The 12,403-nt window shown below is 37.1% G+C and overlaps 1 non-coding gene across 1 annotated transcript; it reads left to right on the top strand.

Annotated features, from left to right (window-relative positions):
* Positions 1-7,725: 7,725 nt before the first annotated feature.
* On the top strand, positions 7,726-7,797 carry Trnae-cuc. The gene has a single exon. It is a non-coding gene; the product is annotated as a tRNA-Glu (tRNA).
* Positions 7,798-12,403: the final 4,606 nt, after the last annotated feature.

Genomic DNA, 12,403 nt, shown 5'->3' on the forward strand with positions numbered 1-12,403 from the left:
ATTCAGGAAAATAATATTGGGAACGGATAGGCATAGAAATTCATTTTTTCGAAATGATGAAAGGCCACACAAGAATTCATATCTATTGATAGGCCAGTGTTTCGTCAAGCTGTTGTACTACTTATTTGATTCTGTACTCAAATTTTGCGATTTAAGATTGTAATAATTCCAGTTGACGACATGAGAAACAATAATGGCCCCCGTGCACTGGCTACTTTTACAAAGCAACTATTTAGTCGCTTTATGGAAGTTCAAATGAAACGCACGGATTGACTGTGGCCTTTTACTCGCTGCAACTAAAAAGTCCGCCGTGCACGTGGCCTCAGTCAATGCCGTGCGTTTGATTGTGACATCCTCAAAGCAACTAAATAGTTGTTTAGTAAAAGTCGCCAGTGCGCGGAGGCTCTAATAGTCACGTAATAATGGACAACAACTCTGGTTGACAACGGGAAATAAACAAAAATGGAGTCCTGTAATGGAAATAGTGGAGTTTGGTTGTATACGTCGCACTCCCGATGTTTCGACCGAAGTACTCCGTTAATAATGTTCGCTAATAGCTACACAAGAATTCATATCGATTGAAAGTCTAGTGTTTCGTCAAACAGTTTGCTACTTATTTGATTCTGTACCCTCAACTTTTACGATTTAACATTTTAATATTTTCGCTAATAGCGAACATCATTAATGATTTTATTTGAACATTGATTTAATTTGTGATGTAACAGTTCGTGCCGTCGCTCCTGATTTCCTTCGTGAGTAATATCCTTCGACGATTGTGTCTATAATTTGTGTTAATTTCATTTGTTGAATTAAAGTTGTGCGTCATAAAATTCTCATAGTCTACACCAGGTAATTAAATACGCAGTTTTTTCATGCCTTAGCTCGTGATGTGTCTTACCCTGGATTTGACTACTTATGAAAGGGAATGAAATTTGATTGTTTGGAGAGAGCTACTCCAACCATATATGTGAACTATTCATTATGGTAGCAACTATACTCCGAGTATATGGCATGAAACTCTGAGAATATTTGGTATAATTACTCATACACTACCAAATAAACTATTAGTGGCATGAAAGGTATCGAGAAGCATTACCAAGGCAGGTTTCTTGACATCATGAGAAAGTTATAGAAAAGAAATTCTCAATCGGCCGTATAAATGTGTGCGAATAATGTGTTTTCCTCGTCCCCTTGCCGATCCCCGACGATGCTCTCTTGGAGCAAATTCTTCTCCCGGAACATTGAAGCCATCCACAGGTGAGTGAATTTGTGAGTGACTGCTGATTGAGTACATCATGTGTTTCCACAAATCAATGGCTATCTTTAACAGGCCCATCCTGTGAAGATTCCCGGTATTTTGTGGAGCGAGAATCCTTAGTGGAGGTCCCCACAGCCCCCACAAAGGATCTGACTTGCAAGGTGGACGAGCCGTGGGAGAATTATACGGCCGACTGAGAATTTCTTTTCTATAATTTCCGAGGCCGTAGAAGTTCAACCCCCATTTTTTGCACCATGAGAAAAATAAAACCGTAAAATATCACGTGTTTGCCTTTTAACTTTACATTTAAACTAAAGGAAGGTTGAGTGGATAGAGCTCTCATGACCATTTTTCCTAGCTCGCAGTTTTCTCTAAATGCCATTTTGGCCTTATTTATACCTCCCATGAGTGCCTTCAAGACACCTACCAGATTTCTTTGGATAAAATTTCACTTCCAGAATTTCTAAAACGCCTCAGCGGTGTCTGAAGGAGAGAACCAAAAATAAGAAAGCAGCAGCCTTTGTTCAGGAAGGTTTCAATTTTCAAGTGTTTGTTTTACCAAAATCAACACAGAGTGCGAAGGGGGATTTGAGTTGAATGAAAGGGTAGGAACCTCCGACACCCCAAGGGCTTAAATTGGCGCAAACCAAGGTTACCGTCATCCCTCCTCGGATTTCTTTCGTTATAGCACTCCAAACTTGCAACTTTTTCTTACTTAGAGAAAAGCTTTCAATTCAACGACAGGGCAACAGGAATATATCCCATATGATACGAGAAGCAAAAACTCTGAATAAATTGGTAGTTTTCCCAAATGGACTTATAGAAAGGATCTTGTAAAATTGTTTAACAACCATTCCTTCCAGCCACCAACTGAAAATTCTTCATTTCAGTGACAGCGCTAAAGAAATGAATCTCATGAAAAGTGTTAAGTAAACTCTCTTACTAGATGGATAAAATGGTCACTTGCCCAAATGGATAACTAGAAACCATCTTGTGAATTATTTATCAACAATTTCCTTCCAACCAACAACTGAAAATCCTTCCATTCAACGACAGGGTTAGAGAAATATGTCACATGTAAAGAGAGCAGCAAAAAATATTTCTAGCTGAACGCAATGGTAGTTTTCCCGAATAGGCTTATAAGAAGCACTAGCTTATTCAAGAGGCAGCTTCGAAATACTATCTTCTTCTGAATCTTTGTTTATAGTTTTTATTTATTACAGCTTCATATTATAAGTTTTCTACTCAATTTTATAGATTTTATGGACTTCAGGAACTATAAGAACTTCCTACCAATTCAAGTACTGAACTTTCCATTTTATTAAGTCGAGTAACTCGGCAGCTAAACAACAACAATGAACATGTTATTTATGTAAACAGTTGAAATTCTTACAAATTTGCTGATTAATGATCTGTTAACATAATCCGTCTATTAAAATATCCGGTGGTAGCTGGTAGAAATAATTGCTGAAAGAGGCAGGTGCAAATCCGATTTTCACTATGGACGCCTAATATATGTAAATAAGACGCAGATACATATAATTGAGGTAAATTTAGATGGACATTGAAAAGATAATTCTTACTTTCCTTCATCCAAAAATATGCTTTCCCTGAATATTTTATCCATTTTATGCTGGTAGAAAATAAATCACATTATATATTGCCACCGTTGCCATGCAGTGCAGTCAAGTGGCCACGGGTCATTCCGAGGATATTATTATATGAATGTAACAGCAGCATGTTTTTAAAGGATAATTTTATCCGAATATAGTAGCGAAACACCTATATATCTTCACCACCTATTTAGTGGTGGCTGGGTAAGAACTTGTCTGCCAAACAAGTGGTCGCGGGTTCGAGTCCCGCCTGGGTAGGTTGCCCCTATCCAGGGAATAGTTTTTCAAGCTCATGTAATTGTTAAATTTGTTGAACATGTAAAACGGCCAATGGCCATTGGCCGGATGTAAAACGGCCAATATCTAATTTATTCGGTGGTGTGCGAATAAATTAATAAATAAAAATTCAGAAGACATTTTTATGGGTGGGAATGGATGAATACTCTGGTTACTAACCCTGCATTTTCAGGCTGTGCCGTATCTAAGGCAAGCTAAAATCAATATGATTAGCATGCAGGTCCAGTTTGTTTGAGACGGTGTCAAAAATCGATGATGTACGATGGACACTAAGTGCAGCAGGAGAGCTTTGGAAGGAGGTAGATAGGGCAGGCAATGGAAACTGTACTACTCGTAAAAGGTTTCTCTGGCGCCACATACGGTCGAGATTCGAGTTGGAAAAGCTGTTAACGTCCGTCTCCGAGAACTAGAACGCAGTATGAGCCCCTAATACTCTGAGCGAAATGAGTAGACTTTGCGAAAGCCCCGCTGACGTGTATCGCAGTGGCCGGCAAAAGACTGGAGGGTATGAAAGGCCTCCATCCCATTTCCTGACCTATATCCACACTCGCCCTCGCGAGGTTCAAGGTCAGAGGCGATTCATTACGTTGCGGCGGTTTCATCTGTTGGATGGCGACATTGAGAAGAAATTCACGGGAGAACAGAAGGAAAGTCTCCACCGAGATCTCAAGAAAAAGAATATGATTCCTCAGAACGCTATTCCTTGAAAAAAAAACGTTCATAACAAATACTTAGGGTTTTTGGAAGTAAATTTCTGGTTTATAAGGCTATATGATATGTATGCCATATAACTTGACATATCGATGGCTAAGTTCTAACAAAAAGTATCTCAAAATTTGGCCGGTCTACGTTAATATTGCTAATACTGCTAATAAAAATAAATTTCAAGCAAAAAACAATTCTTTGTATGCAAATGTATGCTTATTTTTCAGTATTATGTATTTTTGGTTTTAATTTGAATTAAAATTATATAAAACGAAAATATAAATCGTTTCTTTTTCTCTCCTGAAAAGTTGCTATTTTTGTGATACGTTTAGTAAGAACTTAGCCATCGATATGGTCTGAATGATATATAGAAAACCCTCAATAACTTTTGGTATCGAAGGTGCAATGGAGGAAACAGTAATAAATTTGTTGCTGATTTTGAAGGTGTAAGAAAAACACGGAAGTTCACGATTTTGCACGTCAAATCTTAAAAGGGAAAATAAGAAATAAAAATAACATACTGTAAGTAAAGGCGTGAAAATAATTAAATCGCTGCTTTACGACAAACTCACAATAAGTAAAGATACATCAAATGAAGCGGTAAGCCTGAATATTTGTATTGTATTTCTCATCCAAATACCATAAAACCCACTTCAGACCACTGACTGGTTCATATTAATGTTTGGGATGTCACTTAGATATTCGAGGTGCGGCATGCTAAACAGCGTATCTTTCCAAAGGTCAGAATCCTTCCCATAACTTTAAAATCCTACCACCCGTCCAGTAATTTTTTTTTTCGTTAAAACCCTCATGAGGTTAAAAAAAATGTGAAAGTGATAATTTGAAAAGCACGTAAAACTGTTAGAGCTGGATTCCATAGCATTAATATAATTATTATATAATATATAAATTGTTTTTATTACCCCAAAAAGAAAAGAGCACACAATAGAATTGATTACATACAAAGGAGTAACTTAGGTAGCCATTAAGGAGTACCTGTTTTATGTCTTACATCATTTAAAAAAGGTCATGGAAACATTTTAGACACAGCATTTGAATTAAAGTATTTATATACATGTATTACATGGTATTTCATCAAAGAAAAATACCCTCCATACTTTGCATTGTAAACAACCAAGACTGTATATTTTTCATGATTGAGTTATTATTTTTTTATTTCAGACATGAATCAGGTAATAAATTGTGCACTTTTGGGCCTATAAACAAGAAACAACGTTTATATAGCATAAAGTTAGGTCTATGTAAAGAAATACGCGATCTTCGTGGGGTGAAGGAAGGACGGTATCATTATTCTTTGATTTTCACGTAGGTATTCGAGGTGCGACGTACTCGCATCTCTAGCCAAGCTCAGAAACCTTCGCAAAACTTTAAAATGCTACCTTCCGTCTGGTTAAAAATGTTTCCTTTTGTCTCACAACCCTTACGGGACACCCAGAAAAAACTTGTGACAGTGACAATGCGAAAATTATACAGGTATCTTTTTCAAATTCCCCTTTGTCATTTTGTCGAGTTTTTTTTGCTGTCGTCCATTAACCTTTTATTCATAGTATATCATTAGAGAGGAAAGGAATCCTTCGAGACGAGAAGAACAAGACAAAAAAAGGAAGATAATAGTGGATGTAGGAGAAGGGAAGACGAGGAAAAGGTGGCGGTCACATTAGTGGTCCTGCTACGTATAATCCCCACGAGATCCGCTCGGGCGTCGCGCCAATCGACTCCTTTGACGTTGAGACGAGTAATTGCCTTGTCTAGAGCCCTCATATCCCCCCAGGACACCACCCTGAGTCCTTCCTTCCTTACTGAAGGATCCTCGAGTCCACCCAACCTCCCAAATGCTCCACTCCCAAGAGATAGGCCCGTGTCAAAGTGTCTTCCTTCCCTAGAGCAAATCCTGCGTTGAGACAAAGGTCTTCCATTATCGCTAAGCGTGCTATTTATAGGAGAACACTCGGTTTTTCGTGCAATTCCTGACAAAATGCACACCGCTGCAATAAAATGCCTTGTACGTCTGTCTTACTACTTGACCGGTAAGGCAACGAAAGATATCAGCCTCCATGGTTGATAAATATGACAGAGGTCTTCCATTATCGCTAAGTGCGCTATTTATCGAACAATCGGTTTTTCCTGCAATTCGTGACAAATCGCACACCTTTGCAATGAAATGCTTAGTACGGCTGTCTTTATACTTGGCCAGTTAGGCAACAAAAGATTTCTGAAATCAGACACCATCGTTGATACATATGACTCTTGGTTTTAGTATTTTTTTAATGTATTTTTGATGGTCTCTCGTTTTATGTGTAACTTCTCGCACCGAAATTTCTTACGAAAATCTCGCACGAAAAGCTTGTTTAAAGTTTTTTTTAGATTTGCATAATTAAATTTTATAACCTGTGAAATTCTCACTTTTTCCACTATTTTTTTCTGGCGAAATTTCTACTTTTATCAACTATTATCAAGTACTTATGAGTCAGAATAGCGTCTAAATCCGGGCTTGCAATTTCTTGTCATTTTCCGGGGGATGGCCCCATCATGAGACCCAGCCGTAGGCCCCCATTCCCCCCAGACTGCCCCTGAGCAAAATTCAGGGCCACCTTAACCCATTTGCGGCCAAAGTTGCGAAAACGCAACATTATTAAGGAATGCAAAAATATTGTTTCAATTGAATTTTATGCTCATGAAATTCGCTTTCTACGACAAATATAACTTTAAACTGATTTTTAGTGAGATTATAATGACATTTCATAAGTATTTCGTTATTGTGAAAAATGCTCAAAATGTGTCAATTATCAAGTCACCTGATAGGCAAGATAAATATGTTTTCCTTAGAGTAACTATTACCTTTATTAAATTTCTATGCGTCTGTATTATTAAACGTTATCTACTGAGAAAATATTCGCTTTGAATCATTTCTTTCAAACAGTTAAGCATGTCTATTTTATAGTAAATTTAGGTTAAGTGAAATATCTCGTTGGAAACACAATATCTAAGAATTTTAATTATCATATGTGACGATATTTGTCAATTCGTGGCAGAAAAAAGCGTAAGATTATATTTGACAGTAACAGCGGCATAGTCCTAAGAGACAGCAATATATGATAATACGGGTTGCATAAATGCCCATAAATACCTAATTCGGCCAAAATTGTGAAAACGCAACATATATTTTTTACCACAAGCAAATTTTTTAGAAGGCCCATATTTTCAATTTACCTTATTTAGCATGTTATTAGGTAAAATGAAGAGAAAAAATTGTATATTTTCAAGTATTTCTTTACTCGGCCGGTAATGGGTTAAGGTTGTGAGTGAGAAAATAGAGGGAGCGGGGTGGGAGGGAGGTGAAGAATTGTCCGATATTTCGCCAGGGTTAATGAACACTTCTTCCAATCACAGGTTTTAAAATCAATGTGTCGTCATGAGACACGGACCGATATATGCGATTCAAATATGCGTGTGCAGATAGATGTATAGACTGTCTCTGCGAGTGACCGAACTTGAAACATGACCGAGAAATCGATCTTTCTTTTAATGTGTCACTCGTAGCTTAGCAGTCAATTTTGAGAGATTTTTAAGGTTATATGACGAAATTCACGGCTTATTCAAGGTTTCAAGGTTTTCACGGTTGATTGGGAACCTTGAATCTGTAATTGGATAGCACTCGCGATTTGGCCCACTTAGATTAAATAATTTTTTATTGAATTTATACATACCGTCATATTACCTTTAGATTTAAAATTTGAACTTAAAATTTTATGCTGAACTTGAAAATTCAAACAACGGAAAATATCACATACTCTAAATCATATAGAAAGAAGTGCCGCCGTTATCATCAACTCCCGTATTGTCTAGTGGTTAGGATACCCGGCTCTCACCCGGGAGGCCCGGGTTCGATTCCCGGTACGGGAAAACTTTTTGCCAGCCCCATGTAAATGGGCCATGCATTAACTTTTTACAATGGCATGGAAATTAAGTATTTTTTTAATTATAACAGTTTATTAGTGATACTGAAGTAAAATCTGATGCTTTCCCGGCGAATATGTTCAAAAAAGGCTATTCGGGATTCCAGCCGGGTGGTCTCCCTCCATTCTGCCGACGTTTCGGAACACGAGTCGGGTTCCATCCTCAGGGCTAATGGTGAGTGGATGAAGTTTGCCAGCTTGTTAGTATACTGTATTAGTGATACTGTTTAACATTGGCGCCGTATTAACCTTTTCAATCCTCCAATCTGCAGACTAGAGGCATTCTAATCACTGACCAGAGGAGTCTGGCGCTGTTTCTTGTTTATTTGTTTTGCCTCTCGCATTCCTCAACTCCCTGGTGTGAATTTCTTACTACATATTCCACTTCTGACAGCCATAATCCACCCACGCTCTCTATTATCCTCCGTCAATATGCAATTGATTTGCTTCGTGCCACAACCCAAATATCAAAGGTCATCCTCACATCCTGTTCTACGACAATGTCTTTGGTTTACCTTCATACTTATCAAACCAACCTATATGGCTAGACAAGGGTGTTACCTTTCACCGGCCTATTCAATAAAAGGTTGATTTAAACTATGAAAGAATAAAAGAGACAAAAGTAAAATAAGTTAAAGGTGAGTTTTTATTTCCCAAACAGTGATTATCGCAGTATCTTCGATGACAAATTTTTTGGGCAATAGCAACTTTTGAAATTCACAGACAGGATTCCAGCCCAAGATCGCTAAATTTAAAGGCTTTCATTACATCATTCATTGTCACATCGAAAAGAAGAAAAACTTAGACTCGCAATCCGATCAAGGTGCCTTATATTGTAGCTGCAGAACTAACTCCTTCACAGAGAGACATAGGCGACTCCCATGTTTTGATCTTGTCCATTTGCATGGGCCAATAAAAAGAAAAAAAGGAAAAAATCTGACACAGGAATACAAAGAAGAAAAGCATGATGATAGAAACGAAAATTGAGATGTCAAGATTAAAAAATACGGCAGAAATAAACATTTTATCTAGCTATAACATATTTCCTTAAATTTGATGTTCAATTTGTGAAACCCTAACTTACGGAATTAGCCCGGTCAAATTAGCCCTAAAAAAAGGGGGTACCCTTGCATAAATTGCCAACAAGCTGAAAATTTCCAGGAACGTTAGGAATAACTCTAATGGAATCCTGAAAAGTCCTTATCCATCCCGTGTGTGCAAAAAGTTTTATTCAAGGTCAAAGGTCACAAAAATGGGTGTTTTGGATTTTTCGTCCAAACGGTTAGTTTTACGATAAAAATTGCTCAGTTCAAAATTGTAGAGCAGTTAATTTTCTACAAAATTGTCACCATACTTTTTTCTCTTAGATTTATCATTTCTGAGATAGAGCCATTCGAAATTACCCGTAATTGTATTGTCAGTAATATGCATAACTATATTATTGCTCTCTCTGAACATTATTGGACACGTAACACGCGTATTGCTCGAATGGCTCTATCTCAGAAATGATAAATCCTAGAGAAAAAAGTATGGTGACAATTTTGTAGAAAATTAACTGCTCTTTGCAATTTTGAACTGAGCAATTTTTATCGTAAAACCAACCGTGTTGCCGAAAAATCAAAAAAAAACAATTTTTGTGACCTTTGACCTTGAATAAAAATTTTTTCACCCACGGGATCGATGGGGAATTTTCAGGATTTCATTAGAGTGGTATCCCTAACGCTCCTGGAAATTTTCAGCTTGTTGGCAATTTATGCAAGGGTCAATGTCTATTTTCACCGGGCTAAATAGCCTATTTTCAATTTAAATATTTCAAATCATGCTAATTGGATATGATAATCTACCAAAAATACTAAAAACAACGAGACACATGTTATTCATTCGGAAACTATCATTCACAGTCCAACATTTGGTCTAATTAACTCGTTCTCTTTATTTCACTAATAAAATTTCATTTTCCTGCATGATACATACATGATAATGCCTTCTGCTGTATAGTTTTGATTGGCATTACGCATTTTTATTCGTAATAAATTCCTTTAGAGTCTTGTAGCTCCTGAAACCAGGCGTATATTTTCACTTCATTTTAAAAACAATGTACAGCTTGCATTTTTTTAACGTAACCATAAGTAACACAACGAGAAGCATGGAAAAAATTCGTATCTCATAAAAATCACTCTCAAACAATCTTGGTGGGTGGCACTGACGATTAAAGTACTATATTTAGCACACTTACCGAAAACTACCGCAATGACGCTACACCAGCATTTATTTGCGATGGCATCTGCTGGCATAGAAATTAGGCATTTTTGTGGGACGGTGATTACCTGCTCCCCAAAGGAAGTGACCATTTCACATTTACATAATCCAACATTTAATTTCTGGTCCCCTGTAATTAGTCTTCATTGAAGGGAAAGAAAATCATACCCTTCCGCTAAGCAATGCAGAACAGAAAAGAAAAATGCCAATCCTCCATTTCCGAATTCTCACGTGATTATATGCCGTACGCTCACTTGTCCGAGTGTAATTAGCGGTTTTAAACGAAGCCATGCGTGTAAACTGTCCGCAATTAAATGCAAAGGCGAAGTAAGTCCACAGAAGAAAACGCGATCATTGCAAGAAGCCGGATATAAAAAAAAAACAAACGATAGAGCATATCATAAGCCGATAATATCAAAGCATATGCGGTATTAATGCTGTATTTAGAATATCTGTAAAAGCAAAAAAAAACTGTAGCAAAATAATTTGCATTCTGACGTTAAATCTAAAGTCAGGTAAAGATTTCCGATCGGAAATATTCCGTGCTTGAGATTGTGAATATATTTAGCTACCTTGCTCCTATGTTCGTATTTTAAAATCCAGTGAAATATTTTGGTGACACATCAACTTGTTTCTTCATAATGACCCATAGCTATCTTGGGTGGCAACGAGGTCATAATCTAATGCTGTTCTATCTCTACGAGTGACTTTGATGGAAAAAAAATTCACTAACTGATTCTTCACTGTATGGTATTCCATTATAAGGTTTCCTGCATATTTCACCTTCACGTATACCACTAGTTTTTTTACATAACGCGACCCGGGTTTCGATGAGTAATCGCCATCTTCAGGCGTAAATTATGATACATTTATCTTACAACCGTTACCTATTTAACTAAAGCCTGAATCACAAAATCATTTTATTCGTCCCTCTTAGTGTTCACTTGAGCGATAGCTTTTTCGGGACCGGAAAAGTGATCGCTCGAGTGATCATTTTTCTGAATCACACGGTCCCTCCCGCTGTCGCTTCTCGCATATTTTCCGATATCATAGCTCTATGTCATTACCTATGTCGTCCCCACGATTATCAAAAGTAGCGCTCCATACGAGCATGCTGGGTACATGTCTGGTACGGGGTTTCAGTGACGGTTTCAGCGAACGGAAAAATCGACCAGACGAGTGATGGAAAAAGGGATGGGAATCCTCATCATTGGAGTGATCGCGAGAAAGCGATGGCGCGCGACCATCATTTCCGAGTGATCACTCAAGTGATCGCTGAAGTGATCACTCGATAATGACGAAAAAATGATCGTGTGATTCAGGCTCAACGGAGGAAGAGATGAATTTTAAAACGGACCTCAGAATAGGGGAAAATAATGGGGCAAGACATTCGTTTATCACATTGCTGTCCTGACTTCCAATAATTTAAAAATTTCCAACTGCCCATCAGAGTCTTATTCATGAAAGAACATTTAGATGCTTACAAAAATAACAAAGACGATAAAAGTAATTTTGCTAAACATGGTACTTATTTGAAACATATGCCAGTCTTGAAAATTTCAGTATGTAGGGCAAATATTCGGCAATTGACTTCATTGGAAATTTCAAAATTTAACCTAAGAGTTGCCTGGGAAAGCCTTCCGATACAGCCAAACAAAAACTCTAAAACTACTAGGTGTCCAAGGTAAAGAAACTAGTCTCTCTAGCGAAAATTCACACGCCCGTGGATTATTCTATATTGAACTCTACCCAAACCTAATCAAACCAACATTCATGATGAATCACTGAGTTAATACATGAGTGACATCACCATTTTCTAAGATGGAATTTATTATATTCGATATGCAAAAAGATGTTTATGAAGGTCCACCCTACACATTCACACATTAGTTGTAATATATTAGAATTAATGTATTTAATGGATTGTTTGAAATGGTTTATTGGGACAATGTTAAATTCTTAGTAGTATGAGATTAAAATTAGTGTATTATTTTTACCATGGATGTCTTTTCTGTTTCTAAACTTTGTATTAGATAGATAGAAACTTTTTATGTACACATTTGTTATTCATGTATATCTAATGCTGCCACCAGAAAATAGTTTACTTGCAGCAATGTGTAATAATGATAATAATAATAATTTATATGCGAAGATCGTATTCGACCAATAATAATAATTCAGAAAATCTTAAGATGATAAACCAAATTTTAAATAAGTAATTGGTCGCTATAAAGACGACTCCAGTAGGCGTGTAGCGTCCTCTGGTAATGGAATTACATTGTTATTTAGCTTCC

This window comes from Ischnura elegans, chromosome 12 (assembly GCF_921293095.1).
Source record: "Ischnura elegans chromosome 12, ioIscEleg1.1, whole genome shotgun sequence".
Taxonomy (NCBI): Eukaryota; Metazoa; Arthropoda; class Insecta; order Odonata; family Coenagrionidae; genus Ischnura; species Ischnura elegans.